The sequence below is a fragment of the Nicotiana tabacum genome, chromosome 6 (assembly GCF_000715075.1).
Source record: "Nicotiana tabacum cultivar K326 chromosome 6, ASM71507v2, whole genome shotgun sequence".
Lineage (NCBI taxonomy): Eukaryota > Viridiplantae > Streptophyta > Magnoliopsida > Solanales > Solanaceae > Nicotiana > Nicotiana tabacum.
Window position 1 is genome coordinate 157,083,560 of NC_134085.1, and position 14,670 is coordinate 157,098,229.

The window sequence follows — 14,670 nt, forward strand, 5'->3', positions numbered from 1 at the left end:
ATGAGATGCCTCTCAATGCCATTCTTGAAGTTAATATTTTTGATGTATAGGGCATTGATTTTATGGGCCCGTTTGTTAGCTCGTGTGGGAACACATACATTGTTGTGACAGTTGACTATGTTTCAAAGTGGGTTGAAACCGTGGCTTTACCCAACAATAAGGCCCGAAGTGTTGTTGTGTTTCTCAAGAAGAGCATTTTTATAAGGTTTGGCACTCCTCGTGCAATCATAAGTGATGGGGGGTCTCATTTTTTTAATAGAGCTTTTGACACTTTGCTTGCAAAGTATGGTGTTAACCACAAAGTTTCTACCCCTTATCATCCTCAAGCGAGTGGCCAAGTTGAAGTCTCAAATAGGGAAATCAAGAGTATATTATCAAAGAAGGTCAATGCAAATAGGACCGATTGGTCAAAGAAGTTGGATGATGTTCTATGGGCTTATAGGACTGCTTACAAGACTCTGATTGGTATGTCTCTGTATCGGTTGGTGTTTGGGAAAGCTTGCCATCTACCGGTTGAGTTAGAGCACAAGGCCACGTGGGCTTTGAGGAAACTGAATCTTGAATGGGATGTGGCAACAAATCTTCGTGTGGAGCAGCTTAATGAACTTGATGAATTTCGATTTCATGCCTACTCCAGTTCATCATTGTACAAGGACAAGATGAAGTACCTTCATGATAAATATGTTTGTGGAAAGGAGTTTAAAGTGGGTGGTTTGGTTCTCTTGTTCAATTCTCGGTTATGTCTGTTTTCGGGAAAGCTTAAGTCAAAATGGAGTGGACCTTTTGAAGTGGTGTTTGTGACTTCGTTTGGTGCACTTGATTTGAAGAACAAAAATGGTGAGGTTTTCAGAGTGAATAAGCACAAGGTCAAGCACTACCCGGGCAAGATTGATGACAGCCACGTGGTGGCACTTCTTCATCTCAAGTGATTTAATGGTAACCTGCGTCGTGCCGCGATGTTAAATCAGGCGCTTCTTGGGAGGCAACCCATGTGTTTTTCTTCTTGTTTTTCTTTGATTTTCATTGTAGTGTAGGATTTATTTTTGGACTGACTGGTTGTGAGATGTTGTAGGATTGTGTTGATGCAGTGCAGGAACAAGCTGCAAAATGATCACTCTCTGAAGTTTGCAGTGCGAACCGCACTCATTTTGTGTGGCCACAAAGGCCTTTGTGCGGGGGAAAGAAATCAATGCGGACCGCAGAAGTTATTTGACAAAAGTAGGGAGTCTCTGAAGTTTTCCACCGTGGCCGCATTGCATTTTGTGCGGTTCGCAGTGGTCCACTGCGGCCGCACTAGATTTCTTGTGGTCCGCAGTGTCCAATCTCTTATTGCTTCATGTTTCTGAGCACCGCGAATTGCGGTGCCATTATGTGCGGTCCGCGGTGGGTAGGTGAGCTGGGGCCCAGGACCTTTTTCTATAAATAGGACCTCAGGCCCTCATTTCAAACTTTTCGATCTTTTTTCTCTCAAAGCCCAAAAAAAGTATAGTTCATCACTCTCATAGAACGAAATTAACTGCTAAGACTCGTCAATCTTCAATAAATCTCATTTCTGGTAACACTAATCCCTTCTCAATTGTTGATTTTGTTGTTTTCTTTGAATTTTTGTTTTTCTCAGTTCTTCTTCCTTCCCTTTCCATTTTTCTTTCAGTCTTGTAGCATAGGTTAGTTAAATTCCATTTTACTTAGGACTAATTAGTTAAAACACTGAGGCAACACCTAGGTTATCATCAATAGGTAAATATTTGGACTAAAAATGGACAAAACTTGAACCCTAGATTGGTGCTAATGTTGGGCACTCAGTGCGGACCGCGGTGGAATTTGTGCGGTCTGCGATGCCCCTGTGCAGTCCACAATGCCATTTTGTGCGGACCACAGTGGACTAGGTTCTGAATACTGACATTTGAGAACCGCGGCCGCAACGGATTTTGTGCGGGCTGTGGTGCCTCAATGCGGACCGCAATGCCATTTTGTGCGGTCTGCGGTGCATAGATTCAGAGAGTGGGTAGTCTGAACCCCACCTCTATGCGGACCCACAACAGGGGCCTTCCTCAAGGGAGGAGTTCATACCCGGAGAAAGAAAGCAGACTACTAAATCTACTATTTAAACATATTGTTTGCACTAGTCTCATAGCCATCTCTTTTAACATAACCTTTCGGCGTCTTCCTTTATGCTTCCCTCAAATCAGTACCCCCTCGGTCGTCCTTTTATTCAATATCCGTCATGCTAAGAATAGGGGGTTTAGGAAGAATACGGGCTTTGTTTCGGGGTTTACAGGTGTCGAACTCTTTTATCTTCGCCAAGATGCTTTCTCAGCGATCTTTTCTCATCCTGAAGTTGATCTCCTATCCTGCAGTAGCCTCTTTGCGGTCGCACTTTATTTTATGCGGTCCGCAGTCTGCAACTTTTAACTGTCTGCATTATTTTTTTCTGCAATTCTGAGTTTCATTAGTTCTACTAATACTAACAAAGCAAAACTAAATGTTGATTGTAGACAATGGTGAAATCACGAGGCAAAAGTGGTAAACGATCAGGAAGAGGAGAGTCCTCCCGGGGTAGGGGACAAGGAATGATAAAATTGACCCCACAAGTCCGACAAAACATAAAGAACACAAGGAGGATCATAAGAGCTGCAGACAGAGCTATTGACCAGTCGGTGAGTGAGTATGAGCTTTCGCGGGAGGCGTCTTCAGGCTCCGTGCCAGAGTATGTTCCTGATCGGCCGAAGAGGAACAGGTTGAGGGATACACCTCCAGGCTCTCCCACTACCCAAGCATCAGTGTGGATATCTTCTGAGTAGTCTAAGGGCTCAGCTGCCGGCAGTGGAAATGAATATTTCACCTCTCCTACAACTTCATTATCCGGAGACGGTCCAGTAGCAGAAGAAAGGGAAGAAGTAGAAGGGGGTGAGCCTCAAGTAGGTGGGGTAGAGAGGACTAGTAATCCGGAGGCATGGCAGGACCGGTTTGTAAGTGAGGTTGCCTATCACAAGTTTCGAGAGTGGTGGCCTTAGAGGAAATTGATACCTAAGCATAAATTTATCACCCGGGACCTTTTGCCTCACAACCCCAATGTGTTGAGGCAGTTCAGAGAGAGAGCTAGATGGGACTACTTCATAGGTCATGTGGAGGAATCCAATAAGCATTTAATGAAGAAGTTCTACACAAATGTGGCCCATATCAAAAGGGCACCACAATCACCAAAGTACGGAACTTGAAGGTGAAATTCAATGGCAAAGACCATAAATGATTACGTGGGTTCTTGGAGGAGGATGAGTCCTTGTACTTGCAGAAGATGGAATTGGGTGAGGAAGATCGTCCTTGGTTGGCGGAGTACTTGGCAATCCCAGGTACCACCCCAGATTGGTTGACTTGGCAATCTCAGGTACCTGGGATAGGCTCCCTATTCACTGAGCGATTTTGGTAGAATCTATCATGGCGGGGTACCTGATTAATGTCGGGAATGTGATGTTCCGGGTTATTACACGGGTAGTGAACGAAGGTGACAGATCGTATCACTTCCCCAACTTCCTGACCATGTACTTGGAGGACTTAGAAGTGGAAAAACAGAAGTTTGATATGAAAGTGAAGGCGAAAGCACCTTTCTTATAGTATAGCCTGCAGGATGATGACAACCCTAAGGTCAAGCACTTCAAGGGCAAAACCACTACTTTGACTGGCCAGTCTGAAGAGCCAGTAGTGATAGTGGCTCCTACTCAGCCTCATTCCACCTCAGCAGACATGGCCCCAGGTCCTTCCACTTCTACAGTTACAAAGATACCTTCCTCCACTGCATACCCATTGACTCCCCACTGCCTGAGCCAGGCCCTCGCCAGCATCAACAATTGGAGGCAGACAACTACTTCTAAGTTGTTCGTACAATCTACCACGGTGGCAGCTTAGTCATCACCTCTTCCTCCACATGTCCCACAGTCCATTGAGGACACTCTCAAGGAACTTCTGGACAACCAGAAGAATATCTTAGAGAACCAGAAAATGCTTATGAACGATGTTGATTCATATGGAAAGGAACTCAAGGAACTTTCTAGGGAGGCGAAGAAAATGAGGAAGATTCGGGATTCAAAAGAGTCGGTAAAGGAGCTACGGGTCGAGGTTGAGAGGTTGAAGGCCGGTCACCTTCCTTTAGATTTGCTATTGCATAACACAGCACCAGCATCCTAGCCCCAGCCAGAGCAGGAGTCCGAGAGGCCACCAAAGAGGAAGAGGGTGATTCACCGGTCCGATGATGCAGTTATACAGTTGGAGGACCTGCAGGGAGATTCCTCTAGCCAAGATTCATCCCAGGACTTAGTCCAGGCCCAGGTCCCAGTAGAGCCATAGATCACAGGGATCCAGTCACAGGTTCCCGAGCAAAAAGAGGACCCAGGGACCCAGACTTAGGATCCCATGTAAACGGAGGACCCATAGGGAGTTTCTTTTTCCTCTCTCCTCTATTTTTGTGCTTATTTTGGTTAGTTGGCATTGAGGACTATGCTAGCTTTCATTTCAGGGGGTAGCCCTATTTGGATGTTTGGATGACTGTACATATGACAATATTTTATGCTTTCTTTCCTTTTTATCTTTGGTATGTATATAATTTTAGCATTTCATTGCACTTTTCGTACTTTTTACTTTGGGTCTGTATATAAAAGTTACGTTCTTATGTATATATTCATTCCCCCTATTGTATATTCGATTAAATCCCCTCTTGTACATATTCATTTTACTTTCTGCATTTTTTCTTTCTTAGCTTCCTATTTTATGTTCATAGCTTCTTGTTTTGAGTTTTTGCAATAAGCCTTTGGTTTTCTTAATGTCACGGTTCTTTCCAAAGGTGGAATTTGTGTGAACCAGGTGGCTCTTCCCGATGATGAATAGCATGACAACCTTCTTAAGGGTTTGAGTCTGTTTTCTTTTTGCTTTTTAGTAGTTAGTTGGTAAGGGTGCCTCAAGCAAAGCTTCACTTGGGCCTAATACATTTGCTTTTGATCCTATGGTCAAGAACAAATCGTTGTGTATAGGGTGGTGAAAGTTGTGACCTTGAGACTTTTGTGTTGGACGATAATCATCAAGTGGTTTTTTGGGACCATTGTGTGCTCAAACCTTATCTAATGTTGTTGTGGGCCCCCGACTATGTGTCTTTAGCAATCCCATAGCTTGTGTGGTGAGAATTTGAATTGCAAGTCCAAGTCCCAAGCCATTGATCTAGAACTTGCCCTGAATGTTTGTCTAGGCAAAATCTTGAGTGTAATTTGACTTGAGACGTGATTATAGGCTCTCCTTGATCCGAGTGATATCTTGAACACTTCCATAGCCTACCAATGATAAAATCCCTAGTAAGCCCTTTTGGCCTTAGACCTTTTTCTTTTAAGAACCACGGTACAAGCCTTTACCCATTCTAAAGATACCCTCTCTTGGCACCCGATATTTCCTTAGCACATGGCAAAAGTATAAGTTTGGGGGGAAAGACGAGGATTGCTACAAAGTGATAAAAGGTACAAAATGAAGAAAAGGAAAGGCAATGAAAAAGAAAGAAAATCAAAAAGATAAAAAGAATGTTCGATGTAAAAAAAAGAATGAAGGGATTCAATAAAAGCAAAGAATGAAAGGTGTGGAAAATTGAGAAAGGAGAAAAGATTTGAAATGAACAAGAAAGAGTGACATTGTGTTTCTCTAAACCCTTAGAAAGAAGTGAAATGACTTAAAAAGTCAAGTAAATGTGTGCCAAAATAAAGAAAAAGAAGTGCTAAAGGGAAGATGGAACCTACTTAGACCAAACAGTCCTACCCTAAGCCAAAAGCCTTCACTACGTCTCCACAAAAGCCCTATATGATCTTGAGTTGAATGAAGCTTACATTAGTGGTGACTCACATAAGGGGCAAGCATATGGTACTTAGAGCCGGACTTATGATTTTTCCTTGAGAGAGATGAGTGTATTTCCATTAACCTCGTTCTGAGTGCTACTATTCTAAAGGTGAGGTTTGCTTAGGGAGAATCGAGGATGTGTGAGTTTGGGTTCAACAACGACCAAAGTAATAGAAAGAGTTTCTTTGATGTGTTGAGTCAACTCTTGATGATCTTGTGTCGTACTAAATCCATAGTGATTAAAAAAGTGAATGTTGTTAATAATTCATTTGAATTGAGGGCAATTGTTAGTCTCAATTGATGCTAGATGAGGTCACATTAGGTCAGCTGAATTTTCATGGATTTACTCTTAAGGGGTGGGTCTTATTTTATTTGCTTGAGGACAAGCAAAAGCTTAAGTTTGGGGGAGTTGATAACTAGGGATTATGATGCATTTTACACTTCTTCTTACTTAGGTTTTGATTAGAAATGTGTACAAAATAGTCCCAAAGGCTCACATGTTGTACTTGATTGCAGGGTTTGGTCAACAAGGTGACAATTCGTCAAAACCAGCTCAAAAAGGAGTGAAATATGCACAAGTACCAAGAACGAGTCCAAACTCAGTATAATTGGACCATTGCGGCCGCACTCCATTCTGTGTGGTCCGCAAATAAAAGGTTCAGAGAGTGCTCATTTCAGGCAGCCAAGCAATGCAGCCTCAAAGCATTTCATGCAAACCGCATTGACTTCATTGCGGCCGCACTCGACTTTGTACGGTCTGCAAAACCCAAGTTCAGAGAGTTTCCAAGCTGGAGGAATATTTCCAATGTGGTCGGCGGTCCATTTTGTACGGACCGCAACACAAGCCACCGGGTCGTGGTACATTTTGTGTCGCTCGCAGTGGTCAAGTTCAAAGAGTAGATTTTTCAGCCAAGAGCCTTAGTGCGGCCTCACTCGATTTTATGCTGTCCGCACTAACCCCGCAGGGGTATTTTTGTCCAAAATTTTTGGCCTAGTATAAATAATTCCTTTTTCCATTTTTAGGTCATCAGTTACATTCTAGACAGCAGTTGCACTCGTGAATAGTGTTCTTTTACCATTTTGAGTAATTTTACAATAGTTTCATCATTGAATCTTCAAGTGTTATCTAGTAATTAAATATTATGGGTTTTTCTTCATCTATCTCTTTGTTTTCTTCTATAATCATGAGTAGCTAGACCCATTAGTTAGGGTTATGGCTCAACCCTCGTGTGGGTAATTGATGGGTCTTGTGTTTTAAGGCTTGAATGTTTATGGGTGTTTGATATTTGGACTAATTTATGGTTTAAATGTTGAATTAGTGGTTGCAAACACTAGTTTATGCCTAGTTGACTATGGCTCTTCTTGAGGAAGAGAGCCTAAGTGTCACGTCCTTAGTTATTAACTAAGTACACGTGCGACACTTGATAACTCCTTCACGATCTTGTACAACTTGCTCACGTTCTCGCTATGTCAAGTTAGTCTTACTACACTCAAGATCGCTAAGAGAATGGAAGCAAGAACACAAGAGAATTGTTAAAGGAAGCTTTGTATTAGAGAGAACTTGAATTGTTTGCTTGATGAATTACAAATGAATGGTCCCCTTTATATACTAGTCTCCTAGGGGCTAGTGTGTAAATATTAATTATTACATAAGTCCTTGATATTTACAAGATAAGGGCTTTTCCTAGAATTCTCTACAAGCCTAGAAGATTCCAAGGACTTTCCTAGCAAATCCATAAGGATCTAGGATCTTCCTAAGGAAATGTTCATACCTCTCTAGAATCTTCTCAGAAATGCTAGCCTTCTTCTTATGTAAACTTCCACATGGTACTAATATATACCAAATGGTGCCTATGTGGCATGATGACATGGCGGATCATCATACTCTCCCCCACCCAATATTGCGACGACCGCGGCGCAATACTACTGCATAAACTCTCGGATCTTACCTTTGAATTGCCACAAGTCTTCATATCATTCCCACATGGCCTCCTCCGGTGATTTCCCTTTCCAAAGGACGAGGAACATAGCGATGGCTTTTTGCCCTTGTTTTCGCCTGGCCTGGTAATTTATGATAGCCTCAATCTCCCAATCATGCGAGGCGGTGATAGTCATTGGCAGCCGACTTGATTGGCCCCTACTCGGATCATCCTTATCTTCATGATATGGCTTTAGCATGCTGGCATAGAAGACAGGGTAGATCTTAAGATACGATGGCATGTCAAGCTTGTATGAGATCTTGCCTACCTTGGTGATGATCTTAAATGGCACCTCATACTTGCGAATCAGATTCTGATGCATGCCCCGTAGTGCCTTGAACTGTCTTGGGTTAAACTTCACCATGACCATGTCCCCAACTCTATAGTATATGGGACGCCGCTTACAGTCCACAAACTTCTTCATCTTCTTAGTTGCCTTATACAAGTAGGACTTAGCAGTGTCAAGTTGCTCATCCCATCCTTTGGACATATGATAAGCCCCCAAACTCTTTCCCTCGAACGCGACTGGTAAGGAATATGGAGTTTGTGGTTGTTTGCCTGTGGCTAGCTCAAATGGTGTCTGTCCCGTGGACTCACTCCGCTGCAAGTTATAAGAGAATTGGGCAATGTCTATGAGCCTTGCCCAATCTATCTGATGCGCGCTTACATAATGCCTCAAGTAGCATTCTAGTAAGGTATTGACTGGTTCCATTTGTCCATCCGTCTGTGGGTGGAAACAAGTAGAAAAGTGCAGCTCCGTACCAAGTATATCGAACAGCTCTCTCTAAAAGTTTTCAGTAAAGTGGGGGTCTCGATCACAGATTATATGCCTTGGTAAGCCCCAATACTTCACCACGTTCTTAAAGAATAGCTTGGCGGTTTCATTGGCTGTGGAACCTAGTGAGGCGGGCATGAAGGTGGCATATTTGGAAAATCTATCCACGACCACCATAATAGTACCATAACTGTCGGACCTTGGTAGGCAAGTGATAAAGTCCATAGTCACGCTCTTCCATGGACGCTCTACAACTGGTAGTGGCTCCAAAAGTCCTCTGGGCTATTGTTGCTCAACCTTGTCCTGCTGACATACAAGACAAGTCTGCACATAACATTCTATATCATCTCGCATGCATGGCCAATAGTAGACTGACTCAACCAAGGACCTCGTGCGATGTTGGGCTGGATGACCAGCCCATATTGTATCATGACTCTCCCTTATGATCCGCCGTCTAATGTCTCCAAACTTAGGCACGTAGACCCGCCAACCCGTGGTAAGCAATATGCCATCTTCTACCCAAAAACGTCTCGTCTTGCCCTGGTTGGCCAACTTGTTGTTTGGCTGCTGGATCATGTTGCATGTCTTCTTTTATAGACTCCCGAATATCCCATATCACTGAAGTGATTGCAGCAAGCTCGGCTTTCCAGCTCAAGGCATCGGCTACAACGTTACCTTTGCCCAGCTTATACTCCAGCGCATAATCAAAGTCGGCCAAGAAATCCTGCCACCTAGCCTGCTTTGGTATGAGCTTATTCTGTGTCTGAAAGTAGCTAGTAGCCACATTATCAGTCTTGACCATGAACCTCGACCAGAGCAGATAATGTCTCCATGTACGAAGGCAATGCACAATGGCAGTCATTTCCTTCTCTTGTACCGTGTAACACCGCTCCGTCTCATTTAACTTGCGGCTCTCAAATGCTATGAGATGCTTATCCTGCATCAGGACATCCCCAATAGCAAAGTCTGAAGCATCTATGTGCACCTCAAAAGTCTTGTCAAAGTCAAGTAACGCCAAGACTGGCTCCTCTATTACTGCTGCCTTAAGGCCTTCAAACACCTTTTGACAATGCTCCGTCCAAACCCATGGCTTGTTCTTCTTTAGCAACTCAGTCAATGGTGTGGCCTTTGCTGAGTATCCACTGATGAACCGACGATAGTAGTTAACAAGGCCAAGGAAAGATCTCAACTCAGTTACCTTTATGGGTGCCTCACACTCCTGGATAGCACGTACCTTAGCCTCGTCCATGCGTAGCTTGCCATTGCTAATGACATGGCCAAAAAAGTGCACCTTTGATTGTGCAAACTCGCACTTCTCTCTCTTGATGTATAGGTCATTCTCCCGCAAGACTTGGAAAACCTTCCTTAAGTGCTCCATGTGTTCCTCCAAGGTGTTGTTGTAGATGACTATGTCATCTAGGTAGACTCACGAACTGATCAAGGTAGGGATGAAAAATTTTGTTCATAAGGGTGCAAAATGTGGCCGGTGCATTAGTTAAGCCGAAGGGCATCACCAACCACTCAAAGTCTCCATATCTCATCACACATGTTGTCTTTGGCTCATCCCCTTCCGCAATGCAAACCTGGTAGTAGCCCTTTCGAAGATTCACCTTGGTAAAGTACTTGGCTTGCCCAAGTCTATCAAACAAGTCATCAATGAGCGGGATCGGGTACTTATTCTTCACAGTGAACTTATTAAGTGCTCGGTAGTCTATGCACAAATGCAACGATCCATCCTTCTTCTTCTGGAACAATACTGGTACGCCAAAAGGTGACTTTGATGGACGAATGTGATCAGCATCTAGCAACTCCTTCAATTGTTTTCTGAGCTCCTCTAGCTCGGGAGGTGCCATACGATATGGGGCAAATGCGGGTGGCTTAGCCCCTGGCTCCAACTCAATCTTGTGATCCACCTCTCGCCTGGGCAGCAAGTGCTTAGGCAACTCATCAGGAATGGCATCTTTGTTTTCCTTAAGCAACTTCTCTATGCAAGGCGGCATTGTCTCTTAAAAAATTTTATCTTCCTCTAGACTTGCAATGGTTGCACGAATGTCGGCTCCCCCTTCTTGATCCCCTTGACAACCTGCATAGCTAAGAGTTGTGCTTGGATCTGTCCATGTGGCATAGTCACTGTAGGTACCATGGAAGCTCCTTCTCGCTCCATAACCAAGAGACGTTGGAGGTAGGGGTCAATTAAAGTATGACAATGTCTAAAGAACTCTTTCCCCAGTATGATGTCAAAGATATCCATAGCGGTTATGGTAAAGTTTGTCATCCCTTTCCAAGTTCCCAATTTGACACCAACTCCATTAGTTACCCCACGAGCATTCTGTATCTCGGCATTCACAGTCTTGATGCGAGAATTGGTTGGAGCAAGCTTCAATTCTAGTCTATTTGCGGCAGCCTCAGTCACAAAATTATGAGTTGCTCCAGTATCCACCATTGCACGAGTGGGCTTGTTGTTGATGGTGAGATCCACGTACTAATTGCCATTCTCAGTAGGTTGGATATCTTGCTTCGTGATAGTACCACATAATCCAATCATACCCAACTATGCGGTTCCCGGACTCTCTCTCCTTGTGGATGCTCCTTCCGCTCACGTACCATGGCACTAAGGCTCTTGTGGTCAGGACAATTCCTGAAGCCATGTGGCCCTCCGCATATATAGCATCCCTTCTTCTCGACCTGCGCCTCCTTCTCGGCGTAGCCCTGACGACCACTCGACTTTTTGAAATCTTGAGTCTTGGAGTATTGTTTTTGTATCTCCTTGACTTTGCCACGGTCTCCCCCACCTTTGGCCTTGTTAACCTTTGACTCCTTAACATTGCCTTTGTCGTGTTTGTCATGCCTGAAATCCATCAATGATTCGGCCTCCACTATGGCTAGGTCTATATCAGTGACTTGTCGGCGTTGTAACTCCTGCTTAGCCCAATTTTGCAACTCGTCTATGAAGTGGAACAACAAGTCATCATTGGTCAGGTTGGGGATTTGAAGCATAAGGGTAGTGAACTCCTTGACATAGTTACGTATGCTCCATGTTTGCTTCAATTCCCTAAGCTTGCGCCTTGCCTCGTACAAGACATTGTTTGGAAAGAACTGTCGCTTGAACTCTGCTTTGAACTGATCCCATGTGCTAATAGTACATAGACCTTTATCTACATCAGCCATCTTCCTTCTCCACCATAGTATGGCAGTTACTGAGAGGTACAATACCGCAGTGTTGATCTTGGCCTCGTCGTCCCTCACTTTGTCATGCCTGAAGTAGTTCGCCAAGTGCCAAAGGAAGTTTTCCACTTCTTGTGCATCATGAATACCTTTGAACACCAGGGGTTTGGGAGCCTCGATCTTGGCCTCCCTCGTCACCACAACATTGTTGGCTACCTCGGTCAAGCCAGCATTGACATGCTCCTCGAGTGACTCTATCTTTGCCTTCATAGCATCGATAGTACTCAAAGCCTCCATGAGTCTGCCCTCTAAGGCAGTGATGGTTTGCCTTAGTTCCATCTCAGTCTATATACGTCCCTCCAAGTCATTTTGGATACTCTTAATATCTTCAAGAGTGTGCACCTCAAGAACGTTAAGGGTGCCTTCCACCTTCCCCAAGCGTTGGCAAAAGATATCCATGGCGTCCATCCCCACGTTCATCTTCATCACCCCCTCTTTACTGAGCGAGACATCCTTTGGAAGGACCTCCACTTCATCCTCGCTCACCTCAGTGGCAGATAGTTCTTGGGATGTAAGCCCTTCGTTTGACACAACCTCAGGTGGCACCTCCTGGCTCTTGTTGGTGGCATTCCTCTTTTTTCTACGGCCGCTCTTGCCAGCAGCATATTGGATGACATTGGCTTGGGTGTTGGCAGCGTTAATTTCTCCATTGTTCACCATTCCCTTAGTTGAAACCTAAGTTGTGATACCACGTTGTCTCATCCTTAGTTGTTAACTAAGTACACGTGCAACACTTGATAACTCGCTCACGATCTTGCACAACTTGCTCACGTTCTTGCTATATCAAGTCAGCCTTACTACACTCAAGATCGCTAAGAGAATAGAAGAAAGAACATAAGAGAATTGTTAAAGGATGCTTTGTATTAGAGAGAACTTGAATTGTTTTCTTGATGAATTACAAATGAATGGCCCCCTTTATATACTAGTCTCCTAGGGGCTAGTATGTAAATATTAATTATTACACAAGTCTTTGATATATACAAGATAAGAGCTTTTTCTAGAATTTTCTACAAGCCTAGAAGATTCCAAGGACTTTCCTAGCAAATCCATAAGGATCTAGGTTCGTCCTAAGGAAATGCCCATACCTCTCTAGAATCTTCTCACAAATGCTAGCTTTCTTCTTATGTAAGCTTCCACATGGCATTAATATATGTCAAATGGCGCCTATGTGGCATGATGACATGGTGGGTCATCACACTAAGTTTATGAAATTGGTCCAACAAGGAATTGGGGCGTATTCAAGAGATTGATAGCCCCAATTAAAGGGTTAAACCTAGAGATAGTAATACCCCGACTTGAACCTCTATTGCTTGCACAAATTATCATACCCAATTGGTCTTGAGGAAGTTAATCAGGGCAAAATCACTTAAACTACCGAGAGGTATAGAGTGAGAAGTGTCGTGCAATGGTTATATCGTAATACCCAAACTTGACAACCTAGCCTTAGACTCGAGAACCCGTCAAGTATCCACCTAGGAGAAAGTCACTTCCCTAGTGCCTTTTAACCATTTAGACAACCTTCAATAGTTTACTCTTAGCTTCACTTAGCCTAATTTAGCATCTTAGTAGTATAAATTTAGAAGTAATATCAAAACCAACAATGTTAGAAGTGTAATTAGGAACAACTATGCAACTCTTATTTAGATAGACACTCAATTCCAATATCTAGCTCCATGTGGAAATAGATCCCGACCTTCTCGGGTAAAAGCTACTTAGATCACTCCAGCTACTTTGTAGTAGTGTAGGGTTAGCCTCGATCAGCACCCTGTGTGCAGATTTAGGCGCTTCGGGTCCCGCTAGCGAGTGTTGATTCCTTCCAACTCAAGAGGATTCGGAGACTCACTAGGTGGCTGCTCGGCCTTCGCAGCCAAGTGCTTCTCCCCTATCTTATTCTCTCTGTTTTAGTTCTGTAATAGACTATGTAGACTTTTCCTGTCTTTAATTGGATAGTAGATGCTCATGACTTGTGACATCCCAATGTCGGGCTATGTCTATTCTGCAATTGTACTGTTCACCTTACTTTGGGATTATTATTATGTTAAATACTTAATTTGTATTATTTTAACTGCTTAAAATGAATAAGGTATGTGTCGGCTGGCCTTGTCTTCACGAGAGGCGCCATCACGACCGGGTCTGGGTTTAAGGTCATGACAGTGTCAAAGTTGCGAGTACAAGCCATTTTTGCGCGTTTTGCAGAAACAAATACATTAGATAATTTCTTAGATGTAGACTCTATTGCACGATCTAAAGTATGAAAAAATGAGTTTTTCCTAAATGCTTGTAGCCTCATGTTTATAAGTATGACGTGCTTCATACCCATATATAAGACTCTACTAACACGGCTTCATAGACCCCTAGGACACCATAAACCTGAGGCTCTTATACCAACTTTGTCACGACCCATTTTCTGAACAAGCCGGAATCGGCACCAAATCACTAAACATGACCGAGCGAACTATTTTCGCTTATTAAATCTGCCATAACTTCAAACTTTATATGCCACAAGGCACTACTATTACCAAATACTTTTAAATAATTTAAATATCTAAAATAAGACAACTTCAAAACTTTTTTCTTAGTAACCAATAAAATACTGCTAAGTTATTATCAAAAATATCTGAATCATAACCCAACTACTATGTCTATGAATCCTCTATTGATAAACTGACGCACTACTCAGTACATGAGATTTCATGGCCAAATCTCTAAGTAAACAAAGAAATAACTAAATAAAGATAACTCTAAGGAATACTTTCCGAACAAAAGCGGAGCTCACCAATAGCACTGGAAGAGAAGGAAGTCCTAACCAGTAGCCTGCTCGCCTGC

The 14,670-nt window shown here is 43.3% G+C and overlaps 1 protein-coding gene across 2 annotated transcripts in view; it reads right to left on the reverse strand.

Moving 5' to 3' along the window:
- The window catches only part of LOC142181962 (uncharacterized), a 48,328-nt gene that overhangs the window by 15,050 nt on the left and 18,608 nt on the right, over nt 1-14,670 (reverse strand). The window contains exon 2 of one of the 2 annotated variants that reach the window (XR_012710850.1): nt 14,621-14,666. The gene's annotated coding sequence lies outside the window, so the exon portion shown is untranslated. Of the gene's footprint in view, nt 1-14,430; nt 14,667-14,670 lie in introns of those variants that run through there. The other variant, XR_012710848.1, reaches the window with a different exon arrangement.